The sequence below is a fragment of the Chiloscyllium punctatum genome, chromosome 50, assembly GCF_047496795.1.
Source record: "Chiloscyllium punctatum isolate Juve2018m chromosome 50, sChiPun1.3, whole genome shotgun sequence".
NCBI lineage: Eukaryota > Metazoa > Chordata > Chondrichthyes > Orectolobiformes > Hemiscylliidae > Chiloscyllium > Chiloscyllium punctatum.
The window spans coordinates 53,561,682-53,580,881 of record NC_092788.1 but is presented as its reverse complement, the minus strand read 5'-3'; positions in this window follow the sequence as shown (position 1 = coordinate 53,580,881).

The window sequence follows — 19,200 nt, the reverse complement described above, 5'->3', positions numbered from 1 at the left end:
GCAGATGCTAATAACAAAATGTACAGGGGTGTGGTGACAATACAAGAGAATGACTGTAGAAATATCGCTCATTCCAAACTGGAAAAGACATCGGGCTGAGTTTTCACCACCTTTGCTGTAATAATTCTATGTTATGCATTGAAAGCTTTTGGAGATTGGGGAGACAAGCTTGTTCAATGAAGGACACAAGTGTTCCATCATCAAAAATCTATTGCTATTATTTCATGAAGTTCAGCTGCCTCTAAAATGTATTGTCAAACAAAATAGATTTCCTGAGATTTACAAGATGTTGAGATTTTCTTTTTACTTTTGATCTTAAAGAAGAGACAGATTTCGGCTGTAATTCAGGTATCACAGACACACCAACAGTAATAGAAACAGGAAAGTACCACATTGTCCAAACATTACCAAGGTCAACATGTAGACCTGTCAAGAAACATGCAATAAAGTGATAATGGAAACATGAAATGCAAACAGAAAATCCTGGATAAACAAAAAACGTGAGGATGTGTCTGCAGAGAGCAGCACAATTAACATATGTAATATGATGTGACACTGTTCTGAAAAGTCCTATTAGAATCAAAGGTTAATTTTTTGCATCTCTGTTCAGATGTTGCCAGATTTACTGAGTTTCGCTCCAGCTCTTTTGATTTCTTTCTTCTTTCTGAACTGTGACAAAGTGTCTGATCTGAATGATAGCAGCAAAGCTGTTATCTTAGTTGAATCTCGAGTAATTTGTTATTGATTTTAAATGAGAAATTACAAAGTTCCTATGTTTGACAGGGCTCTAAATATCGATGACGTATTGCATTGTGAGACCTTGCCATGACAATGTTGAAACAAAACAGAAGTTGCTGTAAACGCTCAGCAGGTCTGGCATCATCTGTGCAGAGAAATCAGAGTTAACGTTTCAGGTCCAGTGCCCCTTCCTCAGAACTGATAGTAACACGGAAAATGTTGGTTTATATGCAGAAGAGACTGGATAGCTCTTAATGGAGACTGTTAGTAGCTAACAATAGGGTGTGAGTAATGGAAGGCTATGTGACAACTCGGCCTGGTGTATGGATAGGGGGCTAGGACTTTGGGGAGTTCAGGCCCAAAAATTATTGAACTTGATTTTGAGTCTAAAGGACTGCAGAGTCCGCACATGGAAAATGAGGTGTAGTTCTTTTAGCTTGCGTTGAATTTGCCTGGAACACTGCAGCAAGCCTGACACAGCGATATTGGTCAGGAAACAGGATGGGCTGTTAAACTGGCAGGCAACTGAAAGCTCAGAGTCATCTGCAGCGGTCCAACTTGGATGTTCTGTGAAGCGGTCACCCAGTCTACCCTTCATTTCCCCAATGTAGAGGAGACCACATTGTGAGCAGCGCATGAGGTAGACTGGATTGTGGGAAATGTTGGTAAGGTGCTGCTTCACCTCGAAGGTATAGTTGGGCCCTTTGATACTGATGAGGAGGGAGGTAAATGGGCGGCACGGTGGCACAGTGGTTAGCACTGCTGCCTCACAGCACCAGAGACCCGGGTTCAATTCCCGCCTCAGGCGACTGACTGTGTGGAGTTTGCACGTTCTCCCCGTGTCTGCGTGGGTTTCCTCCGGGTGCTCCGGTTTCCTCCCACAGTCCAAAGATGTGCAGGTCAGGTGAATTGGCCATGCTAAATTGCCCGTAGTGTTAGGTTAGGGGTAGATGTAGATCTAGGGGTATGGGTGGGTTACGCTTCGGCGGGGCGGTGTGGACTTGTTGGCCCGAAGGGCCTGTTTCCACACTGTAAGTAATCTAATCTAAATGGGAATGTGTCATACCTCCGGCAGGGGAAAGTGAAGTGGACCTGTGGTGGGAGTGAATAAAGAGTAGACCAGTGTATCCTGGAGGGAATAATCCCTCTAGAAGGTGGACAAGGGAGGAGAGGTGAATATGTGCAGGTGGGGCATCTCGCTGAAGGTGGGGGAAATGTGGGCTGATGATCCTCTGCATGTGAATGCTGCTGGGATAGTAGGCAAGTGCAAGGGAAACTCCGTTGCGAGAGGGAAGGGGAGGGGCAGGCTAGAAGTGCAGGAGATGGATCAGACTCAGTTGAGGACCCTGTTGTCAACAGTGATGGGGAATCCCTTGATTGAGGAACAAGGTGGACATTTCAAAGGCTTCCTTGTTGAATTTAGTATCATCAGAAGCAATGCGGTGGAGATTGAGGAACTGGGGGAATGGAATTGAGTCTACAACAGGAAACCAGATGTGAGGATGAATACTCCAGGAACCTGTGGGAGTCGGTGGGTTAATACTGGATATCAGTTGCCTGGCTATCCCCAGAAATGGAAGCAAGAATGTTGAGGAAAGGAAGTAAGGAGCCAGAGATCGACCAGGTGAAAGTGATGGAGAGTTTCAAATTCCAAGTGAAATTGGTGAACTTTTCCAATTCCGGACAAGAGAGAGATGCAGCAGCGATGATATCATCTGTGTATCGGACAAAGATTTGTGGATGGGTGCTGGAGTAGAACTGGAACAGGGAATGGTCGATGTTCCCCAGGAAGAAACAGGCATAACTGGGGCCCAAGTGTGTATCCGTGCACTTCCGCCGTGTAGCAGGAGGAGGCTGAAGCAATGGGTCTGCCTGGGCTGTTCTGTTTGTGAACTTTTGAGAGGAGATAGAAGCGAGCTCTGCTATCAGAGGATTATCAGCTCGGGGGCAGTTAGGGGCGTGGGGCGAGTGGGGCAGAAATCTCCAGATGAAATGTGGTCAGTTATCATAGTTGATACAATTGCCTGATGTGGCATGGTAGGGTCATGGTCGAGGGGGAGATTAGAGGCAGTACCTGAGAGTGGGCGTTCAACCTTTGCAATGTCGAGGTCAGTCCACCAGACTATAGCAGCACCACCCTTGTCAGCACAGGCTGAATAACACAGTCAGAGTTGGACCTAAGCACATGGAGTATAGGCTGTTCGGACATTGATAGTATGGATTTGGTGAGGCAAGTGCAGAGAAATTACGACAACCAATGTCAAGTTGAGATTTATCAACGAACCGATTTAGTTCAGGTAAAGGCCAGAGGGAGGAGTCCAGGTGGAGGGAGAGTGTTGGAGCTGGGTAACGGCGTATTTGGAACAGGGAGAGGAATATTGCTGAAAGAAATGGGCACTGAGGCGAACGCAGTGGAAGAGCTCAACTAAATGTCATGCCTAAAATTCCTTCAAGTGGGGGCACAGAGAGGTAATGTTCAGATATTTGCTGAGTACAGAACATTCAGCATCAGAGAGTGGAAGTTAAGGAGGGACGGTGAATAAACGATAGGAGGTGGAGCTGGGGGAGGGCATGGAGTCAGTGGGCAGGTATGAGAGGGGAGGAAGGTTCCAGAGGGTCAAGGGCATCTCTACCTTGTTGCAAATTGTGTGACCAGTGCATCTGTTTAGCATGACGAATGAGCCGGTGAATAAATTAGAATTGTAGAGTGGTGCAGTCTTTAGACAATATAATGCGATTCTGCTGGACAGAGAAAACGTTGATCTCAGTGGTACTGATATCGCACGATCAGACCTCAGAAAGTAAATGATTGACTATAATTGGGTAGGTATACTTATTGTAACATCCTTATTTCAATGGAGTGACACTCAAGCAGCAAGGTCTTTTTTTTTCGGACACTTTAGACCAAACTTTAAAATATAATAAGTCTTGATGTTATTAACAAGAAAAAATTATCAATGGTTTTGGAAGGCACTAGCAAGGGCAGAGTTTATTTGGCATTCCCAATAGCTCTGGGGAAGGTGTTATTGTTTAGTGAGGAAATTACCAGCGCAAAATCTCCTGCGATTCCCAGTGACCACAGTTTACTCAGGATCTCTGATGTCACAGGAGTCAAATACTACTTTAATGCAATGCAAGTTACTCTGATCTCACCTCAACTGATATTGGAAGATCAGTTAAATGAATAAAGAATAAAAGGCCAGTACACAGCCTGTTAGAACAATGTGCTCACTCTACTCACAATGTTTAAGGTAAAACTGATGCATGGATTTCTGACTGTGAGGAGAGGTTTGTCCTATTTGTGATGAGGCTGTTTGGTTAAGCGCTGTGACAGAGAGACAGAAAGACACTCCACTCTGTACCATGGGGAACAAAACCACCCTGTTTACGGTGCATCAGACAGTGACAGAAACAACTATTGTCAGTTCCTATTGGACATTGATCATCTCAATTTCATCATTCACTGATGCTCAATAGCAGCCCAAAAGCCAGCAGCTCCCATCAACCCAGTTGGAAAGCAAAATGGGGAAGGAATAGCCAGAGAAAGTGGGAGTAACTGGGGAATTGGTGTAACTTACAGTGGGAGTGGCAGAAGAAGAGTGTGAAGGGAGATCATCAGTGGAAGAGAATGTAGCAGCAGGAGGGGCAATGCAAGGGAAGTAGGACTGTAAGAAAAGAGTAGGACAGAGGAGGAAGAAAGGCAGATGAAGTTTTAGTGACAGGGAAAAGCTTGCTTTTGAGGAAGTGAGATTGGATGAGAAAACATCACTGTACAAGAAAATCGGGATCTGGTTTCCATTCAAAATTAAGAAAGGATTTCTTGTACTTTCTCTTCTATCACTTGATTCTTGTTCAGGTTGTACATGTACTATATATTTCTATATCTCCATCAAGTACAGAAGACATGTTTCTTTCTCCCCTACGGTGGTGTTTCAATATTTTTGATTTTATTTTTACAGTATATATTTGCTTCCAATTCAAGGTGGATATGAGAATATGATTTGATCTTCTGCAGTTTGCCCATAATATAGAATTTATTTGAATATTTATCCTCATCACACTCGCTGATTAAAACAAACAATGAATGAGTGCATGTCCATCCTGCAGATGAAAAATTTCTTCAGCTCTGGCTCTTGCAGGGAATGTTACAAAGAACAGTGCCACGCAAAATGCTAATGTTCTAACGCAAAATGCCAAATCCTAGTTTATCCTAAATTATTTACAATGTTTATAAACAAAACATGCAGAGGGGCGGAGTGTAAAAGGTGAATTCAAATCTGTGTCGAAAATGTTAATAGTGGATCCCTCATAAAATGCGTTAACTACATCACTCATAAATTCACCAAAATAGGAAAAGCAAGAGACTGTAATTGTCCAATCATCATCTAAATAATATCTGGCGAACAGGAAGGAAATCACTGGTTGTTTGTGATATTCAGAAATGACGATTGTGAGAATGTGGAGGTGGGGAGCAGTGAAATGGTGATCAATGTTGTGGATGACACAAAGATGGGCTGGGTGGATCACAGTCAGGAGGGAGGTGTTAGGCTACAGAAGAACAGAAACAGATTATTCAGATAGCCAGATCAATGGCCTGATGAAATTTAACACCGATAATTTGGGAAGATGCAAGTCAGAAGTAACAAGACAAGTGAGTACTCAAAAGTGAGTATGAAAGAGGAGGGCTAAATTTGCTCCTTTTTTCTTTGCAGCAGGGAAAGTTAAGGAGGGAATATGGTACAGCTGCACAAGAGCAAATGGGGTATGGAGGGGATGAACAGACAGCAGCTGTTTTCCTTCGTCAAAGGATCAAAAACAAAGAGACACACTTTTAAAGTGAATGTCAGGGGATTGAGAGAGGATTTGTGGAATGTGTTTCGAACTGAGAGGATGGTATGAATCTGGAATGCTTTGTCTCGATGGGTGGTTGAGGCAGGTAACCTCACAAACGGTTAAAATGTCTTTGGATATGCACTTGCTGGCACAGACGTGATAGGCCTATTTTTCATTGCATGATTCTTTGCAGTGGCAGCCATGAACACTCTGGAATATTCTGAAACAATTGACAATGGCAGTTGCTGCTTTGTTCCTTTGACTGTACTCAGTAAGTGGTTATATTACAAACCAGCATCATATCATGCATCTTCAGCACTCACTCAACCAAAGGCAGCCCAGCCATCTCTGGGACCATCCAGTGGAATTCATATTCTCAGTGGATGCTGTCTAACAACAACACTGACACTATTCTAGCTGTATGCAACCATTAGTAAAGCTACAGTCATAATATGAAGACAGTTTTTCCTCCATTATAATACAGACCTCTAGCAATAAGGGTGTTCTTTATCTGAAGCATAATAAATTCTTTCCCAGGTATTCACTTTTACAAGCAGCAAGATTTCCTGTGTTTTGCTGCCAGTCGTTTATCATGGAATTTCCCAGCCAACCTCTTTCCCATTTAACATTTTCTTGTGCACTGTCTCCCTGATCCCACACACCTCACTCCTCACATCCCCCACACTCTCCATCCTTACTTGTTAATCTCTGAAAAACCTGCGCCTCCTCTCTATAATTTATTCCAACTCCCAACTCACTGTTTTGATTCCTTCTCTCGGCATGGTCATTAGACTGGCCGTGCCTGATGTCCTATTCACCTAACCTTCTGCTCAGTTCCTGATATTCTGCTTTGGTTCTCACTCTCCTGGTTTATTCAAATCCATCTGACTTGTACTAGAAAACATCCCCACAAGGATGATGGTGCTTGTACAGTTAAGATACAATGTGTCTTTTTTCTGCAGGTCCCCACCTGTCCTGGAAGAGATCCCAATGATACAACAATCTGGAACTCTCACCCCTGAACTAGATTTTTAACAACATGTTAAGCTTTAGTGTCTTCCTCATCCTTGTCTCTTTTCCACATGGCACGGGGAGTAATCCAGGGATTACAGAGGATTATTCTTTCTCTTTCTCGCTCGCTGTCTCTCTCTCTCTATCATATACACACACACATTCAAACACACACAGAAAGACACTATATTACTTTGCAAAAGAATGCAAATAACCTTAAAATAATCGGAATGACAAGTGGAATGAAGTATTTAGTTAAAGGGAGGATGAGAGAAATTGCGCTTCTTCTGGATGTCAGTTTGCTCGCTGAGTTGGAGAGTTCATTTTCAGATGGTTCATCACTGTACTAGGGAACATTATCAGTGAGCCTTCGGTGAAGTGCTGGTATTATGTCCCATTTGCTATTTATGTGTTTAGGTTTCCTTGAGTCAGTGATGTAATTTCCAGTATTGGTGATTTTATGGCCAGTTCTTTTTGTCAGGGAGTGTTCGATGGAATCAAAATCGATATGTTTGTTGATAGAGTTCAGGTTGGAATGCTATTTTTCTAGGAATTCTCGTGCGTGTCTCTGTTTGGCTTGTCCTAGATGGATATGCAGACCCAGTCTATATCGTGTACTTCCTCATCTCTAAGTAAGGATACTAGTGATAGTGGGTCATGTCTTTTTCTTCTGGCCAGTTGTTGTTCATGTATCCAGGTGGCTAGTTTTCTGACTGTTTTTCCGATGTAGTGCTTGTAACAGTTCTTGCAAGGATTATTTTTGCTTGAGCAGAACAGACAAATATGTGAACTTATTGCAGTGCTCAAAAGTATGAAAAAACGTTGTAGAGTAAAACAGGAATACTCTGTTTCCGTTAGTTGGCATTACAGCATCAAGGAGTTCTAATTTCAAGCTTGTCAGCAAAAGAGCCAGGAATGAAATAAGGAAACACTTCTTTATTGAGAGAGTTGTTAGGATTTGGAATGGAACTGCCTGGGAGAGATGTGGATGAACATTAAAAAATAGAACCGGATATGCATTTGGAAATATGAATTTAACAGGATGCAGAGATAGGGCTGGCAAATGGGAGGGGCTTGGGAGACATTCCTGGAACTGATGCACACACAGTGGCCAATGGCCTCCTCCTGTACTTTAAGGTTTTGCAATCTATCATGTGTCTGATGCGAATAAAAGTCAGGATCCAATTATTTCCCATTGTAAATACTCACAAATATCTGATTATTTAGTGCAGCATAAGCATTTAAAATGCAACTACTGCAAGGTCAGCTTCATTAAATAATCTAATTATTACTCAGAATATGAATATTTGAAATGTTGAATTCCAATTACGAAAACAAATCTGTCATTGCTTTGGCACAAATCTCTTTGAAAAGGTTTGACTTTTCACTTACACAATAATATGCTCATCGTTTTTGTTCACTGCATTTCAAATCAAATGACATTCTTTCTAAAAGTTAAACGTTTTCAAATTGTCGTTCACTAAAATTTGATAGCACAAATCATTTAGTTAGTTTAATATTCACAGAGCATTTTGAACTATAGCCATTTCTAATTCGCTGACAAATAGCTGAAGCTTGTACATTTTAGTGAGAAATTGAACTGATTGATTATATATAAATATATAAGAATGCTAATTCTATTTGATTATTCAATCGTTTGCTCACCCTGAACATGTAATCATTCAGAAGCCAACCGCTTTCAAAATGTTGGAGTGACAATGCATTGTTTTGAATCCTGACATTGTGTGTGTAATTCTGATCACCAAAAGAGTTACGTCCATGTTGTTTGTTTGATACAAAATAAAATGTACATTCTTTATTTCTGTGTTAGAAAATCTTGACAGGAGTTTATAGTTTTGTTCCATAAATATAGAATCAGCCTAATTCTTTTCAGAGATTATAGTTCAGTCGAATAATCATAGTTGACATCTTATTTTTGCGCAATTCACGAAACATAGCAAACATCGGATTAATACATGGGTCACCCAACAGATTGTATCTGAAGAAAACAGCAGCAAATGACAAGTCAAGAATTACATTAATAACTGAACTTGACGGAGCCTGTCTGGTGTAGGACACGTCACATATTGCACTGGCATTCAGGTGAATGGAACAATGAACAACATAACTGGAAGTTTTGGGCTAACGCCCCTCCCCAGCTTCCTTTTCTCACTCAGATCACTCCCTCACACATTCAACAATTGAAAAGAATCCAGAGGCTGGGTGAAACATAAAACACAGAACAGTACAGCTTAGTGCAAACCCTTCAAGCCTTGACGTCCTGCCGAACTTTTATCCTACTCGAAGTTCAGATTAACTGACATACCCTTCATTGTACTATCATTCATGTGTCTATCCAATAGTCACTTAAATATCCGTAATGCAGCTGACTCCACTAACGCTGCTGGCAGTGCATTCCAAGCACCCACCACTCTCTGTTTAAAGAACCTACCTCTGACATCCTCCTTTGTAAGACATGCCATCCAGTCTCGTAAGCATCCTGGTAAATCTCCCCGGCACCCTCTCCGAAGTCTCAACATCTTTGCAGTAATGAGGCGACTAGAACTGAATACAATATTCCAAGTGTAGTCCCAAGAGAGATTCTTGGCGCTGCAGCGTAACGTTGCGGCTCTTAAACGCAATCCCTGGCTAATTTAAACGCCAGACATCTTAACAACCTTATCAGCATGGGTGACAACATTGAGCATCCTATGATATGGACCACACTATCCCTATGGTTCTCCAGTCTACCAATAATCCTGCCTTTAAACCTGTATGCTGCATTCGAATTCGACCTTAAAAAATGAATCGCTTTCCACTTATCCAAGTTGAACTCCATCTTCCATTTACCAGCCAATCCTGTCAATGTCCAATTACAACCTAAGACAGCCCTTAACAATATCCATACCTCTAACATCTTTATTACATTGTAAAACTTACTAAAGCACCCTTTCACTTTATCATCCAAGTCGTTTGTAAAAATCACAAAGAAGAGCAGTCCCAGAACCGATTCCTGAAGAACGCCACTGGTCACCAACCTCCAGGATGAACCCTTTCCATGTTCTACCACCATCAGTCTTCTACAGGTCAGACAATTTGTATCCACACACACAGGTTTCCGTTTCCTTGTACCCCATGCCTCCTTACTTTCTGAATGGGCCGATCTTATGGGAACTTTATCAACCACCTTGCTCAAATCCATGTACATCACATCCACTGCTCTACCTTCATCAATGTGGTTGATCCCATCCTGAAAGAATTCAATAAGTTCTGTGAGGCATGATTGTCCCTCAAAACGCCATGCTCACTACCTCTAATCAAACTATCACTTTCCAAGTAATCATAAATTCTGTTTCTCAGAATCCTCTCCAATACTTTTCCCAATACAGAAGTAAGACTGACTGGCCAGTATTTCGCAGGATTATCCCTATTACCTTTCCTGAACAAGGGAATAACTTTTGCCACCCTCCAATCATCAGGCAATACTTCAGTGGACAGTGGGGACGCAAGGATCATCTCCAAAGGCGCAGCAATCTCTTCCCTCACTTCCTCTGGTAACCTCGGGTGCCTCCTGCCTGGTCCAGGGGACTTATCTATCCTTATGTTTGTACTTCAATCAGTCTGTACTCACCTTACTTTGTCTACCCCCTGTCCAAACAACTGATTGACTGCTTTCCATTTCAGGGCTATATACAGTGCTGCCCTCCTGAGCAAGTACAGTTCCAAATTTCCCATGGAATGGAAAAAATGTGAAAGCACCAATGTCTTCCTGATGAAGGGTCTGTGCTCAAAGTTTTCACTCTCCTGCTCCTCGGATGCTGCCTGACTCGCTGTGCTTTACCAGCACCATACTTTTCGACTCTGATCTCCAGCATCTGCAGTCCTCACTTTTTCCATTACTGAGGGCTGACCCCTCTACACACGAAGCAAAGTAAGGTATTTGGAGCTGACTGTTCAGTTCTGGAACATTGCATTTGATTAACACATAAATTAAAAAAGAAATTACAATTCAACAATTATTCATTCAGTCCCAGAGTTACAGTTTTAGTTTATGGAAAGGCAGTTTGATAACAAACAATAAATGACTGAAGAACTGCGAGGTACAGAGTATTCCGTGTGCTATATTCCAGGCTGGATGTCCTTTACCTTAATGTTGGGAATATTATCAGACTGATAAGCGAATGAGATGACATTTTTGCAGTGTGACATTTTTGCCATCACAGAGATGTGTTTGAGGGTGGTCAGGGCTGACAACTCAATATTCTGTGGTACAAGAACTATGGACAGCACAGGAGAAGGGTAAAAGAGAAGGTGGCGTTGCCTTATTAATTATGGAGTCAATGACTGCATTTAGCTAGCATCATATCTTGGAAGGGTATTCAAATGACGCTTTGTGGGTTGAGGTTAGGATCAAAACGATGACAAATGCACTGCTGGGGATATATTACCGACTCTCAGATAAAAGAAAATACAGCAGCAGATATATAACCAATTCACTGAGGTGTGTAAAAACAATAATAGGATTTTTATATTTAGACATTTCAATTCCAAATATTCATTAGGACTGTGATTTTTTTAAAAGAGGGGAAGATGACTTGACATTTATTCCAGAGAGACTCTTATATCAACATGGAGCAGATACAACGATGGGCGGAGCAGTGCATAGGCGTGACTGTGGGGAGCGAAGCCAGTCAGGTGCCAGGCAGGTTTGGGAGAGCATTGCAGGACCAGTGACCGTGACTCAAGCATTTTTAGCTTGTTAAGGAAAAGACCAAAAGAAAAAGGCTTGAAAATTAAAAATAATTTGGATGATGGAGGCAGATCTTACCAAGAGAAAGACAGGATCTGGCCACAGTACAGTTACTTCTGGGTGAAACTGTAACAGAACAGCGTATAGGTGGGGGCGCGGGGTGGGGGGGGGGGATCACATGCTCACAATGGAATTGATGAGAGTGTCACCACAACATGTTACACCAAAGATGAAATGTAGGAAAACCAGCCCGGAGAGCCTGGGATATCTACACATATTCAGAATGGAATTAACAATGAAAGAGAAGCTTAAAACAGGCATAAAGGGAGCAGGTCAATGGAGGTCCCAGAAGAGGAGAGAACGTGAAGGTCTAAACTCAAGAAAGTAAGTAAAAGAGCAAAAATAGGGTAGGGGTGCAGCGGTGATAAAAATATTAGTGGGCAGTATTTTCAAGACTCCAAAGACATTTTATCGGTTTATTCAGGGTAAGAGGGATAACAAGAGAAAGAATAGGGAGCATTAGGATCCGAGGAGGCAAACTGTGCATCGAGCCAGAGAATATGTCAAAGACCTATTACATATTGGTCTTCAATTTGGAGGAGCAGTTACTGTATTCAATGTCTGTTCCTGACAGTGTGACCTTGAGCAAATTTACACAGAAGCTGAGGAAGAATTGGAAGTTGGTGTATGATAAAATGTGGCCAAATCCCTTGATCTGGATGAACTGTATCTTAGACTGATGTGGAAGATGAGGGAGGAGATTACAGGTTCTTAACCGTTGTGTTTCTTTTTTTTTTAGTTTTGCCTCTGGCCACAAAGTTGGTATTATCGAACATGATAACATCTAATGTAGGTTTAACTTCCACACAGAGTGCTAGAAAAAAAGCCATGGGATTAAAGACCACCAAGTCTCACCTCAGTGGGAGGGAAACAATTGTAGAAAATTGAGATAGCTGTTGAGGAATGATCACTAAATATGTTCAAGGCTGAGATGGACAGAGTTTTAAACAAGGGTTGCAGGGAAAATGCTGGAAAATGGAATTGAAGGTTATCAGAATAAATGTACCCTAATTGAAAGGAAAAACAGAGTCAGCGAGCGGATGGGCATTATATCGCTCATATGTCTAATGGTAAACCTTTTCAAATAGCCTGTATTCACTGGAACACCAGCATCTCTCCCTCCAGAATGAGACACAGTTTGGAAAGCAATCAATAGATTCAAAGAATTCACAAATGCAGTACTAATAGACAGAAAAGATCAGAGGACTGCGACAACGTGGATTGGCTGTCAGGGTGAATATTTGCATCTGTGCAGTCACCACGACGAGAAAGAAAACCTCAGCAAGACACTCTCCATGTCCAAGTATTTTGGTCTGGTGTCAAGGGGTGCTTAAGTCCCAAACAATGCATCACTGTCGTGTTTCCCTCCTGCCTTAACCAAAACTAAATGTGGAGTGGTCTATTGACGTGCTGTTAGTGGCAGAATAGGTAGTAATGCTTTGGTTCCAGAGGCTTTGGTGAGCAGAGGCTCAGCCAAAGGTACAGGTTAGCTCACGTAAAGTCTTTTTAATGCTAGTTTGACAACAGTTGAGCTGGCAGTTAGGGCAGTTGCACGTTCCACCTGCGGGATGTGGAGCTCAGGAAGATTTCCACTGTCCCTGATGACTACACATGTGGGCAGTGCAACCAGCTGCAGCTCCTGGGAGACAGTGTTCAGGATCTGGAGTTGGCTGTTCTCCGGATCATCCAGATACAGAGCACTTCAGAGATAAGAGCTTTCGTGAGGTGGTCACACCCAAGTCCCTCCCTTCGTCGTGTTTCTTTAAAGACTGTCATATCCCAGTCCCATGTAAAGATCCACGCCCTGAGTTCATCAGCCTTACCTGTCAGCCGTGTTGCATTTAAATAAACGCAATTTAATCCAACAGGCGTTCCTTGCTTCCTGTCGTGTTCCAGGCAGAGAGTAGCTGGACGACAACCAGGAATGGGGAAGGGAGTAGGCAGAGAGTGCAGGAATCCCCTGTGGCATTCCTCTCGAAAACAAGTATACCATTTTTGATACTGACTTTGTGGTGTTGGGAAATGGGTATCTGGAAATGACCGTTTAGGGGAAAGCAGCAGTAGCCAGCTGAGTTGCATTACGACTGGGTCTGGGGAGCAATGGGAAAGGATAAAGGTAAACAGGGTCTTCGATATAAGAGATTCTGTGGCCTCAAACGGCAAACCAGGATGGTGTGTTGCCTCTCAGTTGTCAGTGTCCAGGATGTCTCTGAGTGTCTGCTGGAGTTGGAGGGGTGGAGGGTGGGGGAAGGTGTGAACTGTTAGAAGTCATTATGCACGTTGGCACAAATGACACAGGTAGACATAGGAATGTGGTCCTTCAGAGTGATGACTGAAATCTCGAAGAAAAGTTAAAAGAACAGGACCTTGACAGTCACCTGATGACTTCCATTGTCATGAGCTAGTGTAGGTATGAACAGGAAGATATGGCGGATAAGTATGTGACTAAAGAATTGATGCAGGGGGTGGGATTCATATTTTTAGATCATTGGGAGCTTTTCTGTGACAGAGTTGACCTGTTCAAGAGGGACTGGTGGCACATGTACTGGACGGGGGACCAATATCTTCGCAGCCAGTTTTGATCGTGCTACAAGGGAGTGTTTAAACGAGATTGGCAGGAGGTGGTATCCTCAAGAGCAGGGAGGCAAATATGAGGCTGGAAGGAAATACAGTATTCAGAAATAGTACGTTGAAGAGACAGACCAGGCTGGAACATGATAGGGAGCAAGGAATTTCCTGTTGATTAAATTGCATTTATTTCGATGTGAAAGGGCTGACAGGTAAGGCCAATGAATTCAGGGTGTGGATAGATAATCGGCGCTGGATATTCTAGCTATTACAGAAACATGGCTGAGGGATGCATAGGACTGACCTTTAATGTAAAAGGATAAATGCATTAGGAGGGACAGAGATGGTGGAAAGTGGGAGGGGAGTAGCATTTCTAATCAAGGGGAGTAGAAAGCACTGATCAGAGATAAAATAACTGATGAATCATCCAGTGAGGCTTTGTGGGTGGAACTAAGAAATAAGAAGCGGATGGTGACTTTATTGGGGTGGTACTATAGACCCCCTAACAGTCAACAGGAATTACAGTAACAAAAATATCGAGAGAGGTTGGGGAGACTTGCAGGGAACATTCGGGTTGTCATAATAGGGGTTTTAATTTTTATAACACAGACTGGAACTGCCAGAGCATTTAGGGATTTGATGGGATGGAATCAATTCAGTGCGTCAGGGAAGTTTCCTCCAGCAGTATATAGAGGGTCCTAATCAGGAAGGGGCAATATTTGACCTACTCTTACGAAATATATCAGGATAGGTGAGTGAGGTGACAGTAGATGTGCACTTTGGGACCAGTGACCATAGTTCTGTTAATTTGAAAATAGTTATGGAGAGGGAAGAAATTGGTCCACAGATTCAAGTTCTAAATTGGGGCAAGGTTAATTTTGATAAACTCAGACAGGCATTTGCAGGGGTTGATCGAAGTAGTCAGTTTGCAAGCAAATGAACCTCCAGCAACTGGGAGCTTAAGATCTATATGTTCCTGTGAGGATGAAAGGAACGTTGACAGGAATGAGGAACACTGGATAACAAGAAATGTTTATGCTTTGACCATACAAAATGTGGAGGCGTGGCTCAGGTAGAGGCAGCTTGGATCACAGAAATCCCTGGAGGTGTACAGGGGATATCGGAGTTCACTGAAGAAGGAAATCAGGAGGGCGAAAAAGGGGGTATGAGATAACCTTGACTGAGAAAATCAGGGTGAATCCAAAGAGGCACTTTAAGTATATTAAAGGAAAATCATTAACTAAAGAGAGAATAACACCCCTCAAAGACCAAAGTGGACATGCATGTGTAGTACCAGAAGAGATAGGTGATGTTCTCAACAAAAATTTCTCCTCTATATTTACATTGGAGAAAGATATGAATATATGGGAATTTGGGGAAATTAGTGGTGATATCTTAGGGACAGTCTGTATCACAGTAGAGAAGGTAATTGATGTACTAGAATCTTTGAAGTTGGAGAAATCTCATGGTCCTTACCAGATATATCCAAGAACACTGAAAGGGGCAAGAGAAGAATTTGCGGGGGCCGTGGCTGATAATTTTGACCATCAGTTACCACAGGTGAGATCCCAGAAGACTGAAGGAGAGCAAATGTGCACTTAATCAAGAAGGACTGAAAAAATAAAGCCTGGGAAATACAGACCAGTCAGCTTAACATCTGTGGTAGGTAAATTACTTGAGAAGATTCTGAAGCATAAGTTTTACATGCATTCGGAAAACAGGGTTTGATTAGGAATAGTGAGCATGGCTTTTTGAGTGGAAGTTCATGCCTGAAGAATTTGTTAAATTTCTTTGATGATGTGACCAGGAAGGTTGACTAGGGCGGGCCAGTAGACGTCCAAATGTGTGGTGCTGGACAAGAACAGCAGGTCAGGCAGCATTGGAGGGGAAGGAAAATCGACGTTTTCGGCATATGTCTATCATCAGGAATGTCCAAGGTTTCGATACTCCTGCTTCTTGAATGCTGCCTGACCAGCTAGGCATTTCCAGTGCCACACTTTGCAACTCTGATCTCCAGCATCTGCAGTGTTCACTTTCTCCGAGGGTGGTAGATCTGGACTATATGGATTTCAGTTACACCAGAACAGGATGAGGCATTTCAGCCCCTGGAGTATGATATACAGTTACAGGAGGAGGCCAATCAGCCCTCAAGGCAATAGAACTAGACCCATTCTAGATCATGCAGCAACATGATCAGGCTATTCAGCTACTTGAAGTCAATAACACAGGAAATGGAAGAGGCAACAAAATGACTGGCCTATGGGGTACACTGGAATAACACCAGACTATATAGCCTGTAAAGCCTGCCCTTCCCTTCAATAAGGTCAGGGCTGATCGCTTCCGGCATTAATTTCTCTTCTCTGCCCAATTCTTTGTCGCCCTCAACTCCCTGATGTGTCAAGATCCATTAACACCATTCTGCTCCCCCAAACAGTTCAGAGATGTAGCTGTCTGGGATAGAGAGGCCAGAATAGTCACTACCCTCTGAGAGAAGGAAACAGTCCCCACGGATTTACTTTGATCTTTGACATGAACAAAATATATGAGCATAGTATCAGAGTGACTGGCCCTGACATCACTGCAGGGCGTGACTGAGGAATGTGTCAAGGAAACTGAATAACATTGAACCTAATGGGAATCAGTTGTAAACTACCAAGTGGTTGGGCCATTCAGGACACCATGTGGCTGGTGCAGATCAATCCTCTCAGTCCCTAGATATCTATGTTGGCGATCTTTAGGGTAGCTTCCTCGGCACAAACATCTTCAGCGGGTTCATTAACGTCTTACCCTCCGTCATTAGATCAGAAAGAGGAAAGAGAAAATATCGCATAAAGCATCAAAACCTGGTCAACATTCAAGCTCATGCTGTTAATATCTAGGTAACATTCATGTAACAGTACTACTAGACCCTGAACATTTCCAAAGAACTAAAAAAGAGGAGCTCATTCTGTATCCCAAGCTGGTGTCACAGAAATGTGAGAACGCCATTCAGCCCATTGAAGCTATTGGATAAGAAGAGGCACAGCCCATTACAAATGTTGGAATGCAGGAGACTGGAAGAACACAACAGGCCAGGCAGCATCAGGAGAAGAAGTCCACTCCTTAGGCATAAGCTTTCTTCATGACTGGGGGTGGGGTAACGGTGTGTACAGATAAAGAGTCGAGGTGCACGAGTCGGAGGAGGCAGTCTGGTGAGGTGGGGAACACAGGTAGAGGGTACCACTGGGTTGGTCAATGGGAGGAATGAATCCAGTTGACAGCTGGAAGATGGGTTGATCAGAGGAAAGGAAGGAGGAGAGGCTGGGAAGGGAGTCGGGGTATTGGAAGGGAGGTTACTAGAACTTGGAAAACTCAATGTTGAGTCTCCCGGGCTTTAGGCTGCACCGGTGGAATATTCAATGTTCCTCCAGATGTGCTTTGGTTCGTTGTGGCAATGGAGGAGGTCAAGGATGACCATGTCGGAAATGGAGTGGGAGGGGGAATTGAAATCGGAGGTGATTGTGAGGTCAAATCAGCCTTTCAGGCCCAGCTGAGATGCTCAGCAAAGCATTCCATTTAGTTTATATTTGGTCTCCCTGACATAGAGAAGACCACATCAGTACCACCAGATACAGTTAACTAGGTTGGATCCCATCACCTGACACATCTTCCACAAGGACCAATCTCTTCGCCAATTTTGGTTCGTGCCACACTCCCCACCAAACCCGCCACGCCCCACTGGCAACTGACCCTGCAGATGAAAATAATGCATCACCTGCTGGCACACCACCTCCCTCATCTCATCCAAGGCCCCAGACAGTCCTTCCACGTGAAACAGAGGTCACATGCCTCTCCTTCAACCTAGTTTACTGCATCAGGTGCACCTGGTGTGGTCTTCTCCACATCGGGGAGAGCAACGTAAACTAAGGGCTCATTTCGCCGAGCATCACGATAGGGCCCACAGCGGCCGACCTGAACTCCCAGGCACCACCCATTTCAATTCCCCTTCCCAATTCCTTTCCAACGTGACCTCCTTGGCCTCCTCTGTTGCCACAGTGAGTCAGACCGCAAATTGGACGAACAACATCTTACCTTCTGCCTGGTTAGCCTACAACCTGAAGGACTCAACATTGGGTTCTCCAATTTGGAATAAACTTCCCAGCCATGGCCCTACTCCCTTTCCAGCCCCGCCTTCTCCCTTTCATTGCACCAAATGACCCACCTTCTAGCTCCCAAACGGATTCATCCCTCCCATCGACCAACCAGGTTGCACCCACCACTTGTGTCCACCTATCTGTTACCTCACCATCCTGCTGCTCTTCCCACCCCAACAACTCCCTTCCCTCTTTATCTGCAGTTCCCCCTACCCCCACCCGCAGTCCTGAAGAACGGGTATACTTGAAGTGTTGACTTCTCCACCTCCTGATGCTGCCTAACTTGCTGTTTCTTCCAGCCTCCTGTTTGTCTAATGTTACACAGGAAGATAAGGAATCTAGTCAGCACAACACGCAGGTAAGCAGCTACCACGGGTCACCCAATAATGAACCTCTTCCCTGGAACGAGGCAGAGGACATTCAGCCACCCGAGACATTGACAAATGAACAGAAGAGGCCATTCAGCCCGACCAAACAGTTACACTGAAATTGGAGGATGTAATTGATGCTGCAACACTACAAACTAATGAAGCAGAGGCTGCATAAACAGATTGCTCCATGTTGTGCCTCCTGGCTCCTTTGCTAATGTTTCACACGTGTTACATTAACATGGTTTGCTGATGGTAAGGAGGCACACCGGATGGTATGTGGCACATCTCAAGGAGGCATCTTCCATCTCCGAGAAGACAGGGCTAGTCTTCTGTATGGATGTCAGAAGCCTTTGAGAATGACCAACCCTGTCAGAATGTGGCTGCTGACAAGTTTGTGAACAACATGATGCTCAGTGCAGGGTCTCACTCCAACTGTGCGTTGAGACGGAGAGAGTTTGGTCAGAGCCTGGAGCTGTCTCTCAACCAACATGTGGGCTCCACAGGGACATGTAAACTATCACAGAGTCATAGAGTTCAACAGGCCCTTTAGCCCAAACTGGTCAATTCAGACTAAAATGTCCATCCATGCTAACTCCATTTTCCTGTACTTGGCCCATGTCCTTCTTAACATTCCCTATCATATATTTGTCCAAATGAGAAAACATAAATTGCGGGAAACACGGAATATTTAACGGTATCAATGCTTAGTTTTGAAAATAATGAATACTGGTCCATA